Raw genomic sequence first — 14987 nt, forward strand, 5'->3', positions numbered from 1 at the left:
CACAGGTGTGACATAAATAAACAACTTAAGATCACTTTCAGTACTCAACTATACATCGCTCTTCGTCTCATTGCCCAAGCCTTTTCAAGAAATAAAGAAAATGCAAAAATATTCAAATGAAAAAGAAGTTTTAGCTTCGCAGCATCGTCTAACCACACAAATTCGTTATTTGGATCTACTTTACTAAACAATTTTTGTCTTATAGAATCATAGAAAGGACAGTAGAACACAAAATTAATTTAATTCTCCACCTCTTGGATGTAAAAAATACATAATTCAAATAAATTACAAGTTCTATGGTCTTCTGCTGTGCCGACATATCTGCCTGTCTCGATATAGAGACCAAGAACACCAGCTCTCAATTGAGCACACAGGGATCTTTTCTTTTTTTATTTCACAGTAAGTATGCAGTTTTGGTTTACCCCAAGTATCTAATGCCCATCTATCTTTACTTTGTTGAAAAAGAATTTATTTTAATACATTAATCTCAACTTTTTCTTTGTTATAATAATGACTATAGCCTACTAATAAAACAATGAACGGGACATGAGATGGGATGACATGTCCAGCAGCTACTCTGCTTCCACTTTATTTTCTAACCTGAGTGAGACACACCCAACAAACCCTCAGCAGAAAAAAAACCTGCCAACCTCATATCAGCCCGTACGGCAACTCAGAGGGACACAGCTCCTCGTAATAGCCTACATAAACACAAGACAGTGTTTCACTTGCAAACTTTGGCTCTACTTCAAACAGCTCATACATTTGAAATTCTTTTGTTGTGCCAAGAATTTGTAACATGTAATTAAATGCAATATTTGAGAGCTTTTAAAGGAAAAATGTCATGAATTTACAACTTTACAACACTGGCTGTAAATTTGTTGTAAATTTATAAGTAGCCAGTGTTAGCATAAGCAAATATTTAGGCCTACTTACAGTCTGTCTCACAAGAGACATTCAATAGTTTCCTTTACTTACCAACAGCTATCTCCAGTGGTGGACAGCAACTCTAATGTTTTCCTTTACTGAACTTAGCACGCTAACAAGCTAGCTCTGACCCGTCTAGTCACTTTATGTTAGCGACTCGACTCGCTGCAGCCTCCATTCTGCCCTGAAGACGTAGTAGTACTGCTCAGTGGGCGTAAAATAACCTCTTGCATTGGAAGTGCTTGTCAAGCATCAATCACCACCACCCACTGCAGGCAAGAAACCACGTTCAGCCGTAGGAAGAATTTACAAATTTCCCCTTTAAAAGTACAATTCTACATAATGAGCACTTGACTATGAAATTATAGTTTTGAAAACATTTATTTTACATGCAGTGAGGTCCTCCACATTGTGGTGTCTACGGGATTCACTACCGATACGGCGGCTGTTTGAATTGTTTTAGTCTGCCAGCAGCAGTCAATAGGTGCATGTAGAGAGCACACACACAAACACACACACACACACACACACACACAAACACACACTAGCATATAAATTCCAGCAACTTTCAAAAGCACACATCATATCTGACAACCTTTTTCCCCTATGGGCACTGGCACAGGAACACACAACATAAGCAGCTGTTGTTCTTTCCACCGCTATAGACGTTAATGTCGTGTTTCCCATTGGCAGCACTTCAGATGCCACTGGCGCAACCTGTGCTCTCTAACATGGCACCAATCCAGAAGCTTTCCATCCCATTGCTATATAGTGTCTCTGCCTGCACTCACAGGTCGGGGTCATTTTCCCCCCCTCATGGGAGATCGACTACACTACAATAGAAAAACGGTACAGCCAGGTAATTTAAGTTAGTTAAAAAAAAATAAAAAATCACTGATGCTGTGTTTTGGACGTCCTCCTTTATCTTTTGATGCTTTTTCTTGCACAGTAGAGTTGAAACTGAAAAGGAACAGCCAATACTGAGAGGCAAAGAGGTGGAAGGGAAACTTTTAATTGGTTGCACAGAGCACAGTTGTGTTTTGTTGTGTCCCCCCCATCCCCTCCCAGCCCCAAATTCCATTTGTCAGGAAGTGCAGTGCACTGTAATAGGGAGGCAGCACCTGAAACTAATACTTACAGTAAATACTGGTGGCAGGATTTGCAGAAGAGCGGTCACCTTCCAGAGTCGTCCATCCGATTTCCTGTGTCAGCGACTAACTAACAGAATACTAGAGCAGTTATTCAAATTGTATGGCTATCATGTTTGTGAAAATGACAGCAACTGTACTGGATGTTTTGAAAGGGGGCGGGGGCGGGCGGCTGCATCTGACCCAAAATATCTGCACAGGCAGCGATCCAGTGTAACACTTACTTTTTATATGTTTTATTCATTCTCCTTGACTCCAGAGAGGGGAGGAGGGGAGGCAGTGTTGGGAACCAGACCGTGTTTCCAATCAGCATCAGCGTTCACTCATTTCACTAATCATTATTCAAATGAGATTGATTTGCTTCCCCACCCCTGTGCCTAGTTTGAGTGTAAACCGGTTGACGACGGAGCTGACAGTCTCCAAAGAAGGATTTGTATCATACCCCCACCCTCCGCACCCCCTTCCCCTGCTGAATTGCAGCTGACTGGTCCCCAAGTTTCTAACAATAAGCTCATGAATACTGAAGTAGTATTTTATTTTTTCTCTGCCTGGCTTGATTCTATTCACTGTCATAAAAGAAATGAAATCCACTTGAAAAGGAGGCCTTTTAGATCATTTGCATGCAAGCACGGCCCAGTAATGGAATGAAATATGACACACCAATTTAATTACTGCTTCAGAATTGTCTCGCCTCACAGTATAAATATTGATTCAGGCTTTTCTCTCCTCAGATTCCCTGCCACTCTCCTCTTTCACTTCTTCCTCTGCTGCTTCCACGCGTCTTGCGTCTTTCTCCCATCTCTTCTCTTTCCAAAGCGCTCCTTCTCTTTCTCTGTGCAGTGCTGCTGCCTCCTCTTCAATTTTTTTCCCCTCTCTCACTCCATCCACCTCTCATCTCCCTTCACCAGTTGCCCGGCCTGTCCATTCCTTATTCTGCGAGCATCAGGTGATGCATGTCGTGTTGTAGGGGCAAAGACTGGCAAAGGAGCGACGAATATGAGATTCTGCCCCGGGTGCTCCTCTGCTCCACTGTGATGATAGCAGTGCTCTATATGCATGCCTGCACTCTCACCGTTAACAGCCCCTGAAATTACACACAATTTCCATAGCAATAGGCTTTATAGAAGGCAAATGGGTCCCTGAGGGGACACCAGCCACGCCTTTACAGTGCTGGACAGCGCAGGGAGAGGGAAGATAGGCAGCGGGTACAAAAGCACAGAGGAGGAGCAGGAGGGGTAATTTCCCCGCAGGCGTCTCCCATGTGGACTTCTATAAACTCTTTGGCCCCGCCACTTCTCGAGTGTGCGAGGGGTCAGCCTCATGGTAAACCTCAGCTCTCAGTGGGAGGGAGACCAGCTCAGAGACAGACGTGGTCCTGACTGCGAATTTGTTGACTGAGCTGTGACTGTGGCTGTGTCTGCCCGGCCGACGCAGCCACTGCCACGAGGAGGAGCGGGAGAAAGAAATAGAAATAACTGGTAAAGTGAAACATAAAAGGGGGTGGGTCAGGGTGAGGTGATAATGAATAAAACACATTGAGCTATAGATGCCCTTTTAAGCATTTAAATGGAGCAGATCAGAGAGCGGTGCTCTTAGCTCTATGGACCTTTTTTTTCTTTCCCCAAAGCTTTTTCTGAGTCAAAGGGAAAAAAACATGAGCATCCTTAAAAGCCCAGGCGTTTTGTAAACAACAGATCCTTCCTCACAAGGACTAAGTGTTTCTCATGTTTTCACAGAGCTCTTAACAGGCTGAATGCCTAACAGGGGTGTCTAAACAAGACATAGAGAATTGAATCCTTGTCGGAGGGTTCATCCATGAAAAGTGAAGCATCAACCCCGAACAGCTCTCGTCCTCTCATTCATGCTGAATAGATTCCATTTTTCACAAGTCACACGAAAGACCTGAACTTTTTTAATGAGTCAGGCTCAAATAAAAGCCAAAAGACAATTAGGAGGATGGATCAGTCATAGTGTTAGTGCCATATCTGTCTCACACACACATAAAGAGGGTATATGGGCCATTAGGGCGCCTGCCTTTTAGAAAGCCTGCACTTTCAACCCACTCGCTCAGCTCCTCGCAGGGTCAGGAAAACATCCATTTCCTAATGGCTCACTCATGTGAATCATCGCAATATAGCCTAAAGAAATAGTGACAAAGCTTCCCGGGCTGACGCATCGTTAACACTGTGTAGCAGGAGCAAAAGGGAAAGGCAGAGGCTTGACCTGCCGGCAGATTAATCCACCGAACAATGAAGTTAAGGTCAGCGCCGCAGCCACGGACACCAGCAGAGATACAGCTGTAATCACCGACGCTGAGAGGCAGGCGCACTAATATGACCGAAAACCTTGTGGGTATGTGAAAAGTGTTGGAAAACAAGAGGCAGAAATGTGGAGGGAAAGCAGATGTTTCGCCGCCGTGATTAATCGTCTCAATCTGCAGAGCTCTACGATGATTATGCGGCAACTGCTGTCTCTGGTTTTTGTCTTCATGACAGCTCAGGATGTCTCACGCTGAAATCCTGCAGCTGATCTGTGAATTAGCTTTTTGCAGATCTGTTTGTGTCATTCACAGAACAGGAGCAGAGGACCAGAGTTTTAGCTGGTGAAGCCGATCAATCACACATTTGCAATAATAAGGAAGTAGCAGCATTTACAACTCACTGCGGCCTATTCTTTCCCAAATAGCCCCCTCACAAACTTCACTCATCTTGGCAGTGAGACGCTGAGATTCTTTTTTTTTGGACGGACAGAAAAGATTTCTGGCTCACAACAAAGAAAGCCCGACTCATTAGAGACCCCAACTATCCCTTTAAGGGGGCAATAAGTATGGTTTTTACTGCCCCATAGCACAAAACGACTATAATATATCTACAGAGGGCTGATAGGGTTATGCTTTAAAAACTCATTTTCTACCTCATACTCTGTTTTAGAGCAAAAACTTTCAACTCCCAAATGTCTACTAGCATTTTAAGGCACAAAAATCCCAAGGTTTAATCTTCTCAAGGCAAACCTGTCAATGACAGAGCACTGTTTATATTAGTCATTGATGCTGTCTTTATTGAGGTGTATATATCAATTCTCCATGAGTTGTTTCTGAGGGATTTCAGCTTTAACTACCCGTTGCTCGCGTATCTCTAATGGGAAAATGTGACTTAATTGTTTCTGTCTATTCCAGGCGACTGTCCCTGGGGGCAGATATTTGTCAGTCATGTTGCTGCCCGCTCGTCTCCAGAGGTGGATTTACATACGTCATCGAGCACTCGACACAGCTTTAGGTCGGTTAAGGAGCTTTTGGGATCTGATGAAATTCATGTTCAGAACATAAGAGGGAGGCAATAAAAGCCCTGTCAACGTGAAGCTGTGTTAGTGACACTATTTGTGCATGTGCAAGCACAAATGGTTGTTGATGCTGCCCCCTACCAGTCAATCTCTGGGTGTAAGATGTAGTCAAGTATTTTGTGACTCCATTTACAACCACATTGATATTGGATATTGAAAAAATCTGCAGGCCAGTCATTAGTCAGGCTGTTAGATAACATTTAGGTCTGCCATACAATATAAAACCTGTAATTTGATTTAAACGAATGTGTGTTATACGGCAAAATTGAGGGTTTCCTTCCCATCTTTGAAAGAACATTTTCCGTGCTTTCCATACAATCCAGAGGGATGAAATTAACGAGATAAAATTAATAAGGATGTATTTGATAGTGTACGTTTCAATCGAGCGTAGGTGGGAGTTTGGCTCGCGGCTCCCACAAGAACTGAAAGAGCAGAGTGCAAACATTTGGAGTCCACAAACCGCAACAAATTTAATTCTCTTGCATTCTCACATTGAGACATCGGGGCCCCCTTAACCTTGATGAATATTTTATTTTTCTATTCTGATATACTGTTGAACTTGTTGCACTACAACTTAACACAGAAAATAAGCAGATCTCTTATGGGTATAGGGATTTTTTTTTCATCAGCATTTCAACATGCATACTGATTGTTATGCTGTGAAACTGGACAAGTTGCAGGAGGAATGAATGAGCAGCTTTGGCATTTATTGTAGAGTTCACACACGTTGGAGATACAACTATACCAGCATGTGGAATATCAGGTCATTTTATTGCTTATTATACGAGCTGCTCATGCTGTTGTACAGAGCTCGATCTCCTGCTGCTGGAATAAATAAAGACAGAACGGCCACTTGGACAGCTCCTCCTCATCCTGATAGACAGTATATGTCAGTCATACCCTCTACATAAAGTCTAGCCCTGAGACCTGCCAGCTAGTATTAAATAGTTGATGAAATGTCACCGAGTTGACTTTGTGGCTTATTTCTCAGTCGGGTAACATATTGCGTGTATCATTCATCCTCAAATTTTGACAAGCATCTCGACATCCTTTGTTTGACATTTGAGGAAAAGTTTTCTTCACAGTCCAAGTTACCAAAGCTTCAGTTTATTTGCATCCCTGTTTGGATGCCACTAAGTTGACAGCTGGTTTTCCTAAGGTCAAACCCAGGTTGTTACATTTTGCAGGTCTAGTAGGTTTTCACACCTGGTCAAACCAGCTCTCTATCTCCAGCCCTTAAAAATACACGTGGGCAGTAGGCAGAAAATATACTTTGGCTAGCAAGTCAGAAAGCTTGTCTGCGACATAATGAAGCAGGCAACATCCTTAAGCCTCCAAGTTACCAGTGCAGAGCATTTCTCTCTATCTGAGCAGCATGTTGTCCCACGCAGGCTAATGTCAACTCAGCTGTTACATCTGCCCAGGCTCTCCAAATCTCCTCCTTAATTCCTCCAGCAGGCAGCTGGAATCAGCTGAGGGGACATGCCAAAGATGGAGAAGCAGGTGGCAGCCTTGCAGCCATTCACAACCCTTTTTATATTTTCCACAGTCACCAGAGTGAAAGTAAAAGCCTCTTTTTTTTAACTCCATTTTTCCAAAGTTACTCTCTGCCCAGAGCAGTGATGTATCACAGGTCCTTATCAGTGATTTTAATGTTTATTGCATATTTATGCAAAAAATATGTGAAGGATATGCTTGCATTGGCCCTGTCAGGGGACTGGCCAGTGTTAGAAAGCACATCAGTGAGTGGAGCATTTAAGAGATTTCAGAGAGAGCTGTGAAGATAGAGCAATGGCTGTAATAGTAGGATAATCCAATTACAGCTACTCCATTACATTAAATTACAAAATTTCATTTTAATATGCTATTACCATGGGAGGGGTAACGGTGTGGCAGGGTTTCCATGGCTACAGTCAGCAACTTGATGTTATATGAAATATAGAGTGGAACCCAACGCCCACGCGCAACACTACACAGCATCAAGACAAAATACCCCCCACCCACCCCCACTCCCCATCAACTAGGAATGTATTTGTCAGACAGATAAAAACAGATGGAGTCTCACTAGTGGAAGCCACAGTTTGAGTTCGTACCGTTGATGGATAGGTTGAAGATGGTATTTGTCCAAACAGGCGGACAGTAAATGAACAAGTAAGATAAAAGAAATGAGCACGCATTGTATTGAGATGTTCTGAAGGGAGTGAGGAGGAGAGAAAGAGAGAGAGACGTGGGGAATGATGATGGAGAGCGACAGAGAGAAAGAGAGATGAGAGGGAGGGGGTCTTTCTGATAAGCCAGATGAGACCATCTGCTGAGAAAATTTATATTTCCCATGACCTACGCTGTCAAAAATGCTGCTAAGATCTCACTTAGGACCCGGTGGAAAAACACTGGAGAAAAGAAAAAAAAAAAAGATATAACTGGCTTCATTATTTGTTAACCCAAGTCCAGTTTTATTTTTCTCATTCTGTGCAACAGGAACAACTTGCAGTCAACAGCAAGTGTGTGTCCAGTACCCAAAACAACCCCACCACATTGCTCTTTGAGACCAATTAAATTAGACGGTTTGCAAACATTGAGCTTAATACATTATTAATTTTGACAAGTGGTCAAAAGAGGAGGGTTTTTTTTCCCTTCTTCTCATTTATATGTATCTTAACGTTTATTTTGGGGGAGAGAACCATGAACAAGGTAGTTGTGACCGTTCGTTCAGAATACCAATTAAATATAGTAATGATGGCAATTTTTCATTTTGACATATGGCAGAATTAAAATAATAACACCAGTGATTCCTAAATTAAGATTCCATTGTTTCTCAGTAATAGATTCAATTGTGTGGAAGATAACAGCCATTAATTTCCATTTAGCCTCTAGAAAAGGTGTTCTGAGAAAATCTGTGCCAAAGACGGCATCCAAGGAAAAAGCGGTTACAATTCTGAGCTGTCAAATGAAAAAGAATAAGATATCCTAAGAGTGTTGTTTACCTCTCAGGCGGGCCCCTCGAGAGGCCTTGAAGTGAACATCAAGTTTGTCCAAAAAAAACAAAAAACAAACCAAGGCGAAGGCGGGGGGTGGTGGCTCGGCTGAATGCGGAGTGGCACCTGCTGAATGAGCTTTTTCTGCTGCAGCTTTGACAAACTATTATGATGTTTCTCTCTTCCTCCTGGCTCAACTTTTTTTGAATGAACTTTGTTAGCTTGAGATGTGTCAACAGTTTTGCTTAAGCAGCATGACTGAAGCTGATCTGAGGACACGGTGAGCCAGCCAGCCAGCCAGCCAGCCAGCCAGCCAGCGAGTGGCAAACAATCCTCAGAGCTGCTCCGTAACTAGTCTGAAAATCAAGCTGAAACTTCCCGACAACACAGCGAGCGGCTGCAACAAACATCCGCGGCCACGCTGATAACACGCCTGAGAGGAGACCGGGTCCGCACTCAAACAATGATTCATATATATCATCAAATTTCAGAGTGCGCCATTTATCTGTATTGTCTTGTTTTTACACAAGCATAATCACTGTAAAGTTTGAGGGCCACGGAATTACAGGATACAAGCATCATCAATCTGTCACTGTCTCTGAACTCCTGCTCTCCTGGCAGAGATTCAGGCAGTGAATTAATCAAAGCAACCGTTATTGCCAAATTACTGACATGGGTTCAAAGATAAATGTCTCCTGGCTGACGCCAACTGACAGACCCGAGAGTGATTAATTTCACTCCACTCTGGTGATTGGCAAGAGACTCAAAGTGAGGATGGAGCATCACCATCATCATCGCCGTTGTGCCACGCATCATCACATGTTGCTTTTTTTTATAAATATATATCAGAATCTGGATTAAAAGCACCAATCCTCATAACTCTGCAACCCATGACAGTGGTGAGGTATTCCTGTATGTTTTTAGCTGAGGAGGCGCTGAGCAAAGCCCGACATTCAGCGGCACTGCACTTTCTCAAAGGCCTCAATTTGAGCTGCTGACAGGATTGAGTTATGTGGTCACTGTCCTGTCAGATGCAATAAGGAAAGCAAGGCAGAGAAAAGCCCAGGTTTTCTTCTTTGGCGACCAGAGCTTCAATAACACACAGATCCAATAGCTGCTGCAGGCAATAACGCAGCTGTTTTCATAACATGAAAAGACAGGTCTGCATCTTTTCCCCAGAAATGGATTCACCTGGATATTAGTATGTGGTCGACTCCGTGCACGGTCTAACCCCTGCAAAAAGCCCATGTAGTAAAGCATGTCCAATACAATATGACACCTAGAAATCCTGTCATAATCCTAACACACTGATCAGAAACCTTGAACTGCAAAAAAAAAAAAAAAGTGTAAGTGGAGCAAAAAAACAAACATGATCACCTTTTGATCTTTGCCTGTTAGCCTAAACACCCCTATCAATCTTGATATCAGTCCCGTGGAGAGAAGCAAGATCAATCAAATCCATTATCTGGCTTTTGTGTTTATCACACTTTAAAGTTGCAGCAGGAGCTTGTGTTGTCATAGAAACAGCTGCAGTAGAAAAAGGTTAGCTTGTTGTTGAACTTGGTAGGATGCATGGAGTAACGAGAGTCATCATTATGTGAGATATCGGCAGCACAAACAGAGCAGGGGGACTGTTGCTTCTTTTGTTTGCTTGGAAAGCAAGACCTTACAAATTAATGTGCACGGTTGACTGCAAACCCCCCCACCGCCGCCACCGCCACCGCCACTACCTGAATGGAAATACAGGAGAATGTGGTGAGACTCACAGACAATATCAAGTCAAGGTAATATACTGCCACAGGTGCAGGGATTTTGGCTGAATTCCTGCATATTAATCAAGCTCAATGATAGAATTTTGTTTTCAGAAGTTCAGAATTGGTCTGTACCTGCACCACAATGCAATCGTCTTGTCTCGCTCCTTCCTTCTCCTTCAAGAAATGAATCTTGTCCCTGCATGGCCCAGCTGCAGTGAAGCTGAAGCCTGGTGTGACGTCTCTTTACTTGGAGGATTGAACATTAGCATTCACACCGACCGCCGGGCTGCTTACAATCTCTAAGACGTTAGGCTGCTTGTTACAAGTGTTTGCGCCTCAATTCAATTTTGCAAAGATGTGACAGGGAGAGATCTGTGATGTGCCGAGCTGTTTTCACTCATGGAAACCACCAGATTGCCTGGTGTGTTTATCCAGGTACCAGAGCACTTTTTTTTTCATAGCTTATTTGATGCAAAACAACCTTAAAACAGGTTTTCGTTTGAGCTCCACAATGGGAAAAAAGCTGTCTTGCTCTGTGGTTCCCTTTTTAGTGTCTTTTAGCTCATTGTTTCTGTTTGACAAAGAGTGGCAGGTAGGTACCACATGTAAAATGATAAAAAAAAAAAAACACTAGCACTGATAATGGAATTAGGCTATATAATAAACTCAGTAAAGTGATTTAAAGGGACTAGTTTTCACACTACATTTCCCATTAGCCTCCACACGCCACACACAGTGAAATTCTTGGACCGGTGCAAGACGGACGAAAGCGAAAACATTTGCCAATAATTTTTTAATTTATCAAGAACGAAAGTCGGTAATTCGAAGACGACCAGATACCGTCATAGTTCCGACCATAAACGATACCAACTATAGCGATCTGGATGCGTTATTCCCATGACCCGCCGGGCAGCGTCCGGGAAACCAACACGATATATTTATAGAAAATGGACCCATTAACAAGTCTGGGTAATGTAGATTCATCCACGTTAATATGAGACTCTTTTATAACCAAAAGCAAACTCCTCGGGGTCTCTTTAACTAAATATTAAAACAAGAAAAAAAATGTTAACTTAAAATTAAAATGATCCAAATGTGCACAATGAATAAGGTTACACTGATGTTGCTAGATGGAGGAACATTTCACTGCTAACCCATATGGAAATATAATATACAGTAGCAAGAATTTGGTGTATGTCTTACATGTCACAAGGGACATGTTAAGGAAGTATTTATTTATGTATTATACATTGTACATATATGTTAAGCATACATATGGTCGAGACATACGTGTAACCAACATTGTTCTATTTTCTAATAGGTTTCAGAAATTATTATACAGCATATATACGTTTTTTACTTTGTATGTACATATATTTCATAAATGGAAATTAAATGTACATATTTTACATTTGCATGGGAAAGAACCAGATATTGCTCTTGGGGGAACTCAAGGACTACAGCAAGGCTATAAAGTACTAGCCTCACATGTATAGATGCTAATATTTCTCAGTATCTGCAGGGATGTGTTAAAACTGTATGCTAACGTGTTGTCAGCTTTATTAGCTGACAATATGTCATTTATGTGTGTACAGATTTTTTTCTCTGTGCCCACAGGGTCAGAAAAATAATTGAAATCTGGTTAGACACAAGTGAGTCAGTTTGCAAACAAGAAAGGTAACTTTTACACGGGTCACTGCGGGTCAATGTGCCTTTCACATTCTAAATTAAAAGATGAAAGATATTAACAACAGTGAAAACATTTGAACTTTACAGTGACATTACATCTATGTAAGCATAAAACATTTTTTAAAAATGACACGCTGTAGGCAGCATGATGAAAACGTCCTCTCTCTTTCTTCTGTCACAATCACAGTTTGAGCTCGGCGTCGATGGCTCTATCACGACTCTTACTAAGACAAGGAGACGCACTATGAAGAGCAGGAGGGGTTCGCGAAAGTTTTCGCCCTGAGCCATCTGACAGCCACAGTGTCAGAGTGGAACCCAGAGCTCGATTAGGCGCTGAAACACAATGCTGTGTGCAAGGTATTCAGATGAGACGAGACACAAACGAGGCCAGATCTGAACCGTGGACAATGTGATTGCTGCGAGATAGGCGGCGGGGAGGATCTGCAGCATAGCAGAGTAGATAAGGTGAAGAGAGCGATCTCACCAGAGGCGAGTGGTTTGCATTCAACTCAGCTGAAAGTGAATGGCTGATCTGTGTTTCCATGCGCGTACACCTTGTTTAAAGCCCCTGGTTCTTCGTCTTCAAAGGCTTTCCAAACTCAAGAACCACAAAGGAGCCTTTTGAGGCAATATCTCCTGGTGTTTCAACGGGACAGCCAAGCACAAAAAAAATCCCTCTTAATGTTCAGATTCACCCGTAGCCTGCTGCTTTACAGATGTTTAATTAAGACTGTACCCCGCTCTCTCCTTTGGGATTATCCTCGTCAGAACTGAGGAAACTGTTTTTAAACATTTCAGATATTTGATATCTGTTTTATGGGATTACACCTCTTTGTACTGTTGATGCAACAACAACATCAGTTTGCTTTTCCTCGCTTTCCTACTTTTGCATATCCGCACCTCTAGCTGCAAGTAATTGGGGAAAACAATCATGTAAGACCTAAACAGTTTGAAATATGTTTCCTTTACAAGCTCTGAAATAAAACATTTGACCTGTTTGAACCACCTTTTCTTTATCAAAGGGAAAATTCAACATTTTGGCAAAATGGCCCATTGCCATTATCCCTATAGTCAAAGCAGTAGGTTTGTTACCTTTAACTGTTGGTGCAAGCTATTTTCAGAACGGCGGAGCAGAGCTGTGAGCTGCTCAGAGCTAGGCTACGGAGGCATATGAAATTTCTTGGTTTTACTGATCAAACTCATCAAATACACAATCCAACAACTCCAAAACGCTCTGGTGGACAAGTTGTGACCTGCACATTCACCACGCTATGAGATAATAATGGAATGTTACAAGACAGAGTTGTTTTTGAGGTAAATGCAGAGACTGCTTGCTGAAAAACTGCCCCCGATGGCAACACGCATCAGCGGTTTTGCATGAATTTACCGACAATCAATGGTTGATTGCTATGACTATCGGGATTACGGCAATGGGCCAATTTGCCAAAATGTTGAACTATGCCCTTAACTTCATGGAGCTTCAGTGGAGAAAGTTTGACTTGAGTTGGAGCAGTGAGTGACCCGATTATTAGGGAAGTGTGTCAGCATACGTTCACATCTATAAGCGAGTTTAGATCAGATGGGAGTTACCAGTGGCTACATCATAACTTTGTCTTACGTGCACCAGTGGCGCACTAGACACATCTGACTGGGCTGCATCAAGAAGACAGCCAATTACCTCATAAAAATACTGCAGTAAAACAGTAATATTCTGATGTAGGCTGCAACACACAACAGCAAAAGTATTTGATTGGAGCAGTGTACCAGATCAAATCCAATATCATTTGGAGGAATGCATGCGACAAGAGGTTCTAGGGAAGGCATTCGATAAGGGGATTACTTGACAACTGCTTTTTGGCGGGCCCAACGAAGTCAGAGGGATTTGAAAATACGACATGGCTCTTGATTCCGGTCTCTCCGCAAACACATACAGCCGCGTGTGCGCAAACACACAAACATGCCACGTCTAAATGCACAGGCCTTCGCCTCATATTGCTGGGGAGAGCAGAGATTCCCCGAGAAATCTCTCTCTGCAGGTCCTATATCAAAAGCTTAGAGGAGCGGCTCATCTGTCACAACGAGGCTCACACCTCTGGGAATTCTCCTCCACAAACGGGCGCGTCGGAGAAGAGAGAGGCGGTTTTATTGTCACAATGTGTTTCGATTAGACCTATAATTACATTCATGGTGGGAAAAGAAAAGCAAGTCTGGAGTGCTTGAGATATCACATCCATAGTTTTAATAAACTGATTCCCCATTAAAGTTGAACATGAGATGTAGATGATGATGAACAGGAAACGGAGAGACAGAGGATGAGTGTTTAGAAGGCAAAGAGAGTAGCAGTGCCTGTTTCTATTCATTGTTCATTGTATCACATCACATTAGTATTCATAATGGACATGGCCAGGTGTTGTGTTGAAGTCACCACAAGTGAATAATAGTAAATAGTGCTGCTGTGTTGTTCAGTTTATATTCAGATTGTAGCTCTGGTGTGTAGAAGATTGCCTGCAGGGAATACACTGTGTAACCATGTTGTTTAAAACTCATAATCTGACACAGTGTGAGTGAGTGAGTGGAGTCAGGCAGAACAACCATACAGGAAATATATGGAGCAGGAGTCAAAAATTGTAGCCTACTCATTTATAGGGTAACAGGTTTCAGAGAAGGCTATAGTTCGGGAAGCTTTATGGAGAGGCAAAGACACGGCTTGGTAAAGAGATGAGGCAAACAACATAAAAACACGGATTAAGGGCGGGAAGAAAGCCTAATAGTGGTAGATTATAATGGCATTACTACCTGGTGAGACACGAGCACACACAGCGGGCTCGAGGTGTCTGTGGGATGATGGGACTGACACTCAACAGCTGAGTCACACAGAGGCTGAGCAGAAGGGCGAGGATCATAACGACTGCTGCTCGGCTGTGAGCAGAGAAGAGCTCGGCTCCTAGTGAGTCATCTTCAGGTTTTAACCTCTGTCAATCAAGACCTTTCACCGGCTACTGACTGACTATAGCCGACCGACCGTCGTCTCTAAGGGATTCTCAGGTTGTTTGCACTTTCTCATTATAAGCCTTCATTCTGTAATGAGACATGTTTTTCTATCAGGTTTCTGTCAAGATTGTGTTCCAGTGGCCCACCAACATTTCAGTCTTAAT

The sequence above is a fragment of the Trachurus japonicus genome, chromosome 9, assembly GCF_045865225.1.
Source record: "Trachurus japonicus isolate A0001 chromosome 9, Traja_1.0".
Lineage (NCBI taxonomy): Eukaryota > Metazoa > Chordata > Actinopteri > Carangiformes > Carangidae > Trachurus > Trachurus japonicus.